This window comes from Oncorhynchus masou, chromosome 6 (genome assembly GCF_036934945.1).
Source record: "Oncorhynchus masou masou isolate Uvic2021 chromosome 6, UVic_Omas_1.1, whole genome shotgun sequence".
Lineage (NCBI taxonomy): Eukaryota > Metazoa > Chordata > Actinopteri > Salmoniformes > Salmonidae > Oncorhynchus > Oncorhynchus masou.
The window spans coordinates 77,589,510-77,601,237 of record NC_088217.1 but is presented as its reverse complement, the minus strand read 5'-3'; positions in this window follow the sequence as shown (position 1 = coordinate 77,601,237).

Below are 11,728 nucleotides of genomic sequence, written 5' to 3'. Positions count from 1 at the left end.
TGGCCTCCTAAGCCATGGAATGTGAGTTCTAGTCTAAGTGGCTGAGAGCAGAGTGGCGCAGCGGAAGCGTGCTGGGCCCATAACCCAGAGGTCGATGGATCGAAACCATCCTCTGCTAAACAGATTCTTTTTAGATTTTAAGTGCAAACAAAAAATTTAAAAAATGTCTTTTTTCATGGGCATGTCTCAGTTCCATTAGACATTTTTTTGACCTCTTCCAACAGTTCGTATAGGTCATACTGTTTACACAGTACCCCAGTGGCCTAAGACACTGGCCTCCTAAGCCATGGATTGTGAGTTCTAGTCTTTTCTTAAGTGGCTGAGAGCAGAGTGGCGCAGCGGAAGCGTGCTGGGCCCATAACCCAGAGGTCGATGGATCGAAACCATCCTCTGCTAAACAGATTCTTTTTAGATTTTAAGTGCAAACAATTTTTTTTTTTAATTTGTCATTTCATTGGCATGTCTCAGTTCCATTATACACTTTTTTGACCTCTTCCAACAGTTCGTATAGGTCATGCTGTTTACACAGTACCCCAGTGGCCTAAGACACTGGCCTCCTAAGCCATGGATTGAGAGTTCTAGTCTTTTCTTAAGTGTCTGAGAGAAGAGTGGCGCAGCGGAAGCGTGCTGGGCCCATAACAAAGAGGTCGATGGATGGAAACCATCCTCTGCTAAACAGATTCTTTTTAGATTTTAAGAGCAAACAAAAAATTTAAAAAATGTGTCGTTTCATGGGCATGTCTCAGTTCCATTAGACATTTTTTTGACCTCTTCCAACAGTTCGTATAGGTCATACTGTTTACACAGTACCCCAGTGGCCTAAGACACTGGCCTCCTAAGCCATGGATTGTGAGTTCTAGTCTTTTCTTAAGTGGCTGAGAGCAGAGTGGCGCAGCGGAAGTGTGCTGGGCCCATAACCCAGTGGTCGATGGATCGAAACCATCCTCTGCTAAACAGATTCTTTTTAGATTTTAAGTGCAAACAAAAAATTTAAAAAATGTGTCGTTTCATGGGCATGTCTCAGTTCCATTAGACATTTTTTTGACCTCTTCCAACAGTTCGTATAGGTCATACTGTTTACACAGTACCCCAGTGGCCTAAGACACTGGCCTCCTAAGCCATGGATTGTGAGTTCTAGTCTTTTCTTAAGTGGCTGAGAGCAGAGTGGCGCAGCGGAAGCGTGCTGGGCCCATAACCCAGAGGTCGATGGATCGAAACCATCCTCTGCTAAACAGATTCTTTTTAGATTTTAAGTGCAAACATTTTTTTTTTTTTTTTTAATTTGTCATTTCATTGGCATGTCTCAGTTCCATTATACATTTTTTTGACCTCTTCCAACAGTTCGTATTGGTCATACTGTTTACACAGTACCCCAGTGGCCTAAGACACTGGCCTCCTAAGCCATGGATTGAGAGTTCTAGTCTTTTCTTAAGTGTCTGAGAGAAGAGTGGCGCAGCGGAAGCGTGCTGGGCCCATAACAAAGAGGTCGATGGATGGAAACCATCCTCTGCTATACACTTTCTTTTTAGATTTAAAGTGCAAACAAAAAATTTAAAAAATGTGTCGTTTCATGGTCATGTCTCATTGCCAATATACATTTTTTTAACCTCTTCCAACAGTTCGTATAGGTCATACTGTTTACACAGTACCCCAGTGGCCTAAGACACTGGCCTCCTAAGCCATGGATTGTGAGTTCTAGTGTTTTCTTACGTGGCTGAGAGCAGAGTGGCGCAGCGGAAGCGTGCTGGGCCCATAACCCAGAGGTCGATGGATCGAAACCATCCTCTGCTAAACAGATTCTTTTTAGATTTGAAGTGCAAACATTTTTTTTAAAAAATGTGTCGTTTCATGGGCATGTCTCAGTTCCATTAGACATTTTTTTGACCTCTTCCAACAGTTCGTATTGGTCATACTGTTTACACAGTACCCCAGTGGCCTAAGACACTGGCCTCCTAAGCCATGGATTGAGAGTTCTAGTCTTTTCTTAAGTGTCTGAGAGAAGAGTGGCGCAGCGGAAGCGTGCTGGGCCATAATAACCCAGAGGTCGATGGATGGAAACCATCCTCTGCTAAACACTTTCTTTTTAGATTTAAAGTGCAAACAAAAAATTTAAAAAATGTGTCGTTTCATGGTCATGTCTCATTGCCAATATATACATTTTTTTACCTCTTCCAACAGTTCGTATAGGTCATACTGTTTACACAGTACCCCAGTGGCCTAAGACACTGGCCTCCTAAGCCATGGATTGTGAGTTCTAGTCTTTTCTTAAGTGGCTGAGAGCAGAGTGGCGCAGCGGAAGCGTGCTGGGCCCATAACCCAGAGGTCGATGGATCGAAACCATCCTCTGCTAAACAGATTCTTTTTAGATTTTAAGTGCAAACAATTTTTAAAAAATTTGTCATTTCATTGGCATGTCTCAGTTCCATTATACATTTTTTTGACCTCTTCCAACAGTTCGTATTGGTCATACTGTTTACACAGTACCCCAGTGGCCTAAGACACTGGCCTCCTAAGCCATGGATTGAGTTCTAGTCTTTTCTTAAGTGTCTGAGAGAAGAGTGGCGCAGCGGAAGCGTGCTGGGCCCATAACAAAGAGGTCGATGGATGGAAACCATCCTCTGCTATACACTTTCTTTTTATATTTTAAGTGCAAACAAAAAATTTAAAAAATGTGTCGTTTCATGGGCATGTCTCAGTGCCAATATACATTTTTATTACCTCTTCCAACAGTTCGTATAGGTCATGCTGTTTACACAGTACCCCAGTGGCCTAAGACACTGGCCTCCTAAGCCATGGATTGTGAGTTCTAGTCTTTTCTTAAGTGGCTGAGAGCAGAGTGGCGCAGCGGAAGCGTGCTGGGCCCATAACCCAGAGGTCGATGGATCGAAACCATCCTCTGCTAAACAGATTCTTTTTAGATTTTAAGTGCAAACAAAAAATTTAAAAAATGTGTCGTTTCATGGGCATGTCTCAGTTCCATTAGACATTTTTTTGACCTCTTCCAACAGTTCGTATAGGTCATACTGTTTACACAGTACCCCAGTGGCCTAAGACACTGGCCTCCTAAGCCATGGATTGTGAGTTCTAGTCTTTTCTTAAGTGGCTGAGAGCAGAGTGGCGCAGCGGAAGCGTGCTGGGCCCATAACCCAGAGGTCGATGGATCGAAACCATCCTCTGCTAAACAGATTCTTTTTAGATTTTAAGTGCAAACAAAAAATTTAAAAAATGTGTCATTTCATGGGCATGTCTCAGTTCCATTAGACATTTTTTTGACCTCTTCCAACAGTTCGTATAGGTCATACTGTTTACACAGTACCCCAGTGGCCTAAGACACTGGCCTCCTAAGCCATGGATTGTGAGTTCTAGTCTTTTCTTAAGTGGCTGAGAGCAGAGTGGCGCAGCGGAAGCGTGCTGGGCCCATAACCCAGAGGTCGATGGATCGAAACCATCCTCTGCTAAACAGATTCTTTTTAGATTTTAAGTGCAAACAATTTTTTTTTTTTAATTTGTCATTTCATTGGCATGTCTCAGTTCCATTATACACTTTTTTGACCTCTTCCAACAGTTCGTATTGGTCATACTGTTTACACAGTACCCCAGTGGCCTAAGACACTGGCCTCCTAAGCCATGGATTGAGAGTTCTAGTCTTTTCTTAAGTGTCTGAGAGAAGAGTGGCACAGCGGAAGCGTGCTGGGCCCATAACAAAGAGGTCGATGGATGGAAACCATCCTCTGCTAAACAGTTTCTTTTCAGATTTTAAGTGCAAACAAAAAATTTAAAAAATGTGTCGTTTCATGGTCATGTCTCATTGCCAATATACATTTTTTTACCTCTTCCAACAGTTCGTATAGGTCATACTGTTTACACAGTACCCCAGTGGCCTAAGACACTGGCCTCCTAAGCCATGGATTGTGAGTTCTAGTCTTTTCTTAAGTGGCTGAGAGCAGAGTGGCGCAGCGGGAAGGTGCTGGGCCCATAACCCAGAGGTCGATGGATCGAAACCATCCTCTGCTAAACAGATTCTTTTTAGATTTTAAGTGCAAACAATTTTTTTTTTTAATTTGTCATTTCATTGGCATGTCTCAGTTCCATTATACACTTTTTTGACCTCTTCCAACAGTTCGTATTGGTCATATTGTTTACACAGTACCCCAGTGGCCTAAGACACTGGCCTCCTAAGCCATGGATTGAGAGTTCTAGTCTTTTCTTAAGTGTCTGAGAGAAGAGTGGCGCAGCGGAAGCGTGCTGGGCCCACAACAAAGAGGTCGATGGATGGAAACCATCCACTGCTATACACTTTCTTTTTAGATTTAAAGTGCAAACAAAAAATTTAAAAAATGTGTCGTTTCATGGTCATGTCTCATTGCCAATATACATTTTTTTACCTCTTCCAACAGTTCGTATAGGTCATACTGTTTACACAGTACCCCAGTGGCCTAAGACACTGGCCTCCTAAGCCTGGATTGTGAGTTCTAGTCTTTTCTTAAGTGGCTGAGAGCAGAGTGGCGCAGCGGAAGCGTGCTGGGCCCATAACCCAGAGGTCGATGGATCGAAACCATCCTCTGCTAAACAGATTCTTTTTAGATTTTAAGTGCAAACAAAAAATTTAAAAAATGTGTCGTTTCATGGGCATGTCTCAGTTCCATTAGACATTTTTTTGACCTCTTCCAACAGTTCGTATAGGTCATACTGTTTACACAGTACCCCAGTGGCCTAAGACACTGGCCTCCTAAGCCATGGATTGTGAGTTCTAGTCTTTTCTTAAGTGGCTGAGAGCAGAGTGGCGCAGCGGAAGCGTGCTGGGCCCATAACCCAGAGGTCGATGGATCGAAACCATCCTCTGCTAAACAGATTCTTTTTAGATTTTAAGTGCAAACAAAACATTTAAAAAATGTGTCTTTTCATGGGCATGTCTCAGTTCCATTAGACATTTTTTTGACCTCTTCCAACAGTTCGTATAGGTCATACTGTTTACACAGTACCCCAGTGGCCTAAGACACTGGCCTCCTAAGCCATGGATTGTGAGTTCTAGTCTTTTCTTAAGTGGCTGAGAGCAGAGTGGCGCAGCGGAAGCGTGCTGGGCCCATAACCCAGAGGTCGATGGATCGAAACCATCCTCTGCTAAACAGATTCTTTTTAGATTTTAAGTGCAAACAATTTTTTTTTTTAAAAAATTTGTCATTTCATTGGCATGTCTCAGTTCCATTATACATTTTTTTGACCTCTTCCAACAGTTCGTATTGGTCATACTGTTTACACAGTACCCCAGTGGCCTAAGACACTGGCCTCCTAAGCCATGGATTGAGAGTTCTAGTCTTTTCTTAAGTGTCTGAGAGAAGAGTGGCGCAGCGGAAGCGTGCTGGGCCCATAACAAAGAGGTCGATGGATGGAAACCATCCTCTGCTATACACTTTCTTTTTAGATTTAAAGTGCAAACAAAAAATTTAAAAAATGTGTCGTTTCATGGTCATGTCTCATTGCCATATATACATTTTTTTACCTCTTCCAACAGTTCGTATAGGTCATACTGTTTACACAGTACCCCAGTGGCCTAAGACACTGGCCTCCTAAGCCATGGATTGTGAGTTCTAGTCTTTTCTTAAGTGGCTGAGAGCAGAGTGGCGCAGCGGAAGCGTGCTGGGCCCATAACCCAGAGGTCGATGGATCGAAACCATCCTCTGCTAAACAGATTCTTTTTAGATTTTAAGTGCAAAAATTTTTTTTTTTTAATTTGTCATTTCATTGGCATGTCTCAGTTCCATTATACATTTTTTTGACCTCTTCCAACAGTTCGTATTGGTCATACTGTTTACACAGTACCCCAGTGGCCTAAGACACTGGCCTCCTAAGCCATGGATTGAGAGTTCTAGTCTTTTCTTAAGTGTCTGAGAGAAGAGTGGCGCAGCGGAAGCGGAAGCGTGCTGGGCCCATAACAAAGAGGTCGATGGATGGAAACCATCCTCTGCTATACACTTTCTTTTTAGATTTAAAGTGCAAACAAAAAAAAATAAAAAAATGTGTCGTTTCATGGTCATGTCTCATTGCCAATATATATATTTTTTTACCTCTTCCAACAGTTCGTATAGGTCATGCTGTTTACACAGTACCCCAGTGGCCTAAGACACTGGCCTCCTAAGCCATGGATTGTGAGTTCTAGTCTTTTCTTAAGTGGCTGAGAGCAGAGTGGCGCAGCGGAAGCGTGCTGGGCCCATAACCCAGAGGTCGATGGATCGAAACCATCCTCTGCTAAACAGATTCTTTTTAGATTTTAAGTGCAAACAAAAAATTTAAAAAATGTGTCGTTTCATGGGCATGTCTCAGTTCCATTAGACATTTTTTTGACCTCTTCCAACAGTTCGTATAGGTCATACTGTTTACACAGTACCCCAGTGGCCTAAGACACTGGCCTCCTAAGCCATGGATTGTGAGTTCTAGTCTTTTCTTAAGTGGCTGAGAGCAGAGTGGCGCAGCGGAAGCGTGCTGGGCCCATAACCCAGAGGTCGATGGATCGAAACCATCCTCTGCTAAACAGATTCTTTTTAGATTTTAAGTGCAAACAAAAAATTTAAAAAATGTGTCATTTCATGGGCATGTCTCAGTTCCATTAGACATTTTTTTGACCTCTTCCAACAGTTCGTATAGGTCATACTGTTTACACAGTACCCCAGTGGCCTAAGACACTGGCCTCCTAAGCCATGGATTGTGAGTTCTAGTCTTTTCTTAAGTGGCTGAGAGCAGAGTGGCGCAGCGGAAGCGTGCTGGGCCCATAACCCAGAGGTCGATGGATCGAAACCATCCTCTGCTAAACAGATTCTTTTTAGATTTTAAGTGCAAACAATTTTTTTAAAAATTTGTCATTTCATTGGCATGTCTCAGTTCCATTAGACATTTTTTTGACCTCTTCCAAAAGTTCGTATTGGTCATACTGTTTACACAGTACCCCAGTGGCCTAAGACACTGGCCTCCTAAGCCATGGATTGTGAGTTCTAGTCTTTTCTTAAGTGGCTGAGAGCAGAGTGGCGCAGCGGAAGCGTGCTGGGCCCATAACCCAGAGGTCGATGGATCGAAACCATCCTCTGCTAAACAGATTCTTTTTAGATTTTAAGTGCAAACAAAAAATTTAAAAAATGTGTCGTTTCATGGTCATGTCTCATTGCCAATATACATTTTTTTTTAACCTCTTCCAACAGTTCGTATAGGTCATACTGTTTACACAGTACCCCAGTGGCCTAAGACACTGGCCTCCTAAGCCATGGATTGTGAGTTCTAGTCTTTTCTTAAGTGGCTGAGAGCAGAGTGGCGCAGCGGAAGCGTGCTGGGCCCATAACCCAGAGGTCGATGGATCGAAACCATCCTCTGCTAAACAGTTTCTTTTTAGATTTTAAGTGCAAACAATTATTTTTTTTAATTTGTCATTTCATTGGCATGTCTCAGTTCCATTATACATTTTTTTGACCTCTTCCAACAGTTCGTATTGGTCATACTGTTTACACAGTACCCCAGTGGCCTAAGACACTGGCCTCCTAAGCCATGGATTGAGAGTTCTAGTCTTTTCTTAAGTGTCTGAGAGAAGAGTGGCGCAGCGGAAGCGTGCTGGGCCCTTAACAAAGAGGTCGATGGATAGAAACCATCCTCTGCTAAACAGTTTCTTTTCAGATTTTAAGTGCAAACAAAAAATTTAAAAAATGTGTCGTTTCATGGGCATGTCTCAGTTCCATTAGACATTTTTTTGACCTCTTCCAACAGTTCGTATAGGTCATACTGTTTACACAGTACCCCAGTGGCCTAAGACACTGGCCTCCTAAGTCATGGATTGTGAGTTCTAGTCTTTTCTTAAGTGGCTGAGAGCAGAGTGGCGCAGCGGAAGCGTGCTGGGCCCATAACCCAGAGGTCGATGGATCGAAACCATCCTCTGCTAAACAGATTCTTTTTAGATTTTAAGTGCAAACAATTTTTTTTTTTTTTTTTAATTTGTCATTTCATTGGCATGTCTCAGTTCCATTATACATTTTTTTGACCTCTTCCAACAGTTCGTATTGGTCATACTGTTTACACAGTACCCCAGTGGCCTACGACACTGGCCTCCTAAGCCATGGATTGAGAGTTCTAGTCTTTTCTTAAGTGTCTGAGAGAAGAGTGGCGCAGCGGAAGCGTGCTGGGCCCATAACAAAGAGGTCGATGGATGGAAACCATCCTCTGCTATACACTTTCTTTTTAGATTTAAAGTGCAAACAAAAAATTTAAAAAATGTGTCGTTTCATGGTCATGTCTCATTGCCATATATACATTTTTTTACCTCTTCCAACAGTTCGTATAGGTCATACTGTTTACACAGTACCCCAGTGGCCTAAGACACTGGCCTCCTAAGCCATGGATTGTGAGTTCTAGTCTTTTCTTAAGTGGCTGAGAGCAGAGTGGCACAGCGGAAGCGTGCTGGGCCCATAACCCAGAGGTCGATGGATCGAAACCATCCTCTGCTAAACAGATTGTTTTTAGATTTCAAGTGCAAACAAAATATTTAAAAAATGTGTCATTTCATGGGCATGTCTCAGTTCCATTAGACATTTTTTTGACCTCTTCCAACAGTTCGTATAGGTCATACTGTTTACACAGTACCCCAGTGGCCTAAGACACTGGCCTCCTAAGCCATGGATTGTGAGTTCTAGTCTTTTCTTAAGTGGCTGAGAGCAGAGTGGCGCGGCGGAAGCGTGCTGGGCCCATAACCCAGAGGTCGATGGATCGAAACCATCCTCTGCTAAACTGATTCTTTTTAGATTTTAAGTGCAAACAAAAAATTTAAAAAATGTGTCTTTTCATGGGCATGTCTCAGTTCCATTAGACATTTTTTTGACCTCTTCCAACAGTTCGTATAGGTCATACTGTTTACACAGTACCCCAGTGGCCTAAGACACTGGCCTCCTAAGCCATGGATTGTGAGTTCTAGTCTTTTCTTAAGTGGCTGAGAGCAGAGTGGCGCGGCGGAAGCGTGCTGGGCCCATAACCCAGAGGTCGATGGATCGAAACCATCCTCTGCTAAACAGATTCTTTTTAGAATTTAAGTGCAAACAAAAATAAAAAATGTGTCTTTTCATGGGCATGTCTCAGTTCCATTAGACATTTTTTTGACCTCTTCCAACAGTTCGTATAGGTCATACTGTTTACACAGTACCCCAGTGGCCTAAGACACTGGCCTCCTAAGCCATGGATTGTGAGTTCTAGTCTTTTCTTAAGTGGCTGAGAGCAGAGTGGCGCAGCGGAAGCGTGCTGGGCCCATAACCCAGAGGTCGATGGATCGAGACCTTTCTCTGCTAAACAGATTCTTTTTAGATTTTAAGTGCAAACAAATTTTTTTATTTTATTTGTCATTTCATTGGCATGTCTCAGTTCCATTAGACATTTTTTTGACCTCTTCCAACAGTTCGTATAGGTCATACTGTTTACACAGTACCCCAGTGGCCTAAGACACTGGCCTGATAAGCCATGGATTGTGAGTTCTAGTCTTTTCTTAAGTGGCTGAGAGCAGAGTGGCGCAGCGGAAGCTTGCTGGGCCCATAACATAGAGGTCGATGGATCGAAACCATCCTCTGCTAAACAGATTCTTTTTAGATTTTAAGTGCAAACAAAACATTTAAAAAATGTGTCGTTTCATGGTCATGTCTCATTGCCAATATACATTTTTTTTAACCTCTTCCAACAGTTCGTATAGGTCATACTGTTTACACAGTACCCCAGTGGCCTAAGACACTGGCCTCCTAAGCCATGGATTGTGAGTTCTAGTCTTTTCTTAAGTGGCTGAGAGCAGAGTGGCGCAGCGGAAGCGTGCTGGGCCCATAACCCAGAGGTCGATGGATCGAAACCATCCTCTGCTAAACAGATTCTTTTTAGATTTTAAGTGCAAACAATTTTTTTTTTTTAATTTGTCATTTCATTGGCATGTCTCAGTTCCATTATACACTTTTTTGACCTCTTCCAACAGTTCGTATTGGTCATACTGTTTACACAGTACCCCAGTGGCCTAAGACACTGGCCTCCTAAGCCATGGATTGAGAGTTCTAGTCTTTTCTTAAGTGTCTGAGAGAAGAGTGGCGCAGCGGAAGCGTGCTGGGCCCATAACAAAGAGGTCGATGGATGGAAACCATCCTCTGCTAAAACTTTCTTTTTAGATTTAAAGTGCAAACAAAAAATTAAAAAATGTGTCGTTTCATGGTCATGTCTCATTGCCATATATACATTTTTTTACCTCTTCCAACAGTTCGTATAGGTCATGCAGTTTACACAGTACCCCAGTGGCCTAAGACACTGGCCTCCTAAGCCATGGATTGTGAGTTCTAGTCTTTTCTTAAGTGGCTGAGAGAAGAGTGGCGCAGCGGAAGCGTGCTGGGCCCATAACCCAGAGGTCGATGGATCGAAACCATCCTCTGCTAAACAGATTCTATTTAGATTTTAAGTGCAAACAATTTTTTGTTTTAATTTGACATTTCATTGGCATGTCTCAGTTCCATTATACACTTTTTTGACCTCTTCCAACAGTTCGTATTGGTCATACTGTTTACACAGTACCCCAGGCCTAAGACACTGGCCTCCTAAGCCATGGATTGAGAGTTCTAGTCTTTTCTTAAGTGTCTGAGAGAAGAGTGGCGCAGCGGAAGCGTGCTGGGCCCATAACAAAGAGGTCGATGGATGGAAACCATCCTCTGCTAAACACTTTCTTTTTAGATTTAAAGTGCAAACAAAAAATTTAAAAAATGTGTCGTTTCATGGTCATGTCTCATTGCCAATATATATATTTTTTTACCTCTTCCAACAGTTCGTATAGGTCATACTGTTTACACAGTACCCCAGTGGCCTAAGACACTGGCCTCCTAAGCCATGGATTGTGAGTTCTAGTCTTTTCTTAAGTGGCTGAGAGCAGAGTGGCGCAGCGGAAGCGTGCTGGGCCCATAACCCAGAGGTCGATGGATCGAAACCATCCTCTGCTAAACAGATTCTTTTTAGATTTCAAGTGCAAACAAAAAATTTAAAAAATGTGTCATTTCATGGGCATGTCTCAGTTCCATTAGACATTTTTTTGACCTCTTCCAACAGTTCGTATAGGTCATACTGTTTACACAGTACCCCAGTGGCCTAAGACACTGGCCTCCTAAGCCATGGATTGTGAGTTCTAGTCTTTTCTTAAGTGGCTGAGAGCAGAGTGGCGCAGCGGAAGCGTGCTGGGCCCATAACCCAGAGGTCGATGGATCGAAACCATCCTCTGCTAAACAGATTCTTTTTAGATTTTAAGTGCAAACAAAAAATTTAAAAAATGTGTCGTTTCATGGGCATGTCTCAGTTCCATTAGACATTTTTTTGACCTCTTCCAACAGTTCGTATAGGTCATACTGTTTACACAGTACCCCAGTGGCCTAAGACACTGGCCTCCTAAGCCATGGATTGTGAGTTCTAGTCTTTTCTTAAGTGGCTGAGAGCAGAGTGGCGCAGCGGAAGCGTGCTGGGCCCATAACCCAGAGGTCGATGGATCGAAACCATCCTCTGCTAAACAGATTCTTTTTAGATTTTAAGTGCAAAAAAATTTTTTTTTTTTTAAAAAATTTGTCATTTCATTGGCATGTCTCAGTTCCATTATACACTTTTTTGACCTCTTCCAACAGTTCGTATTGGTCATACTGTTTACACAGTACCCCAGTGGCCTAAGACACTGGCCTCCTAAGCCATGGATTGAGAGTTCTAG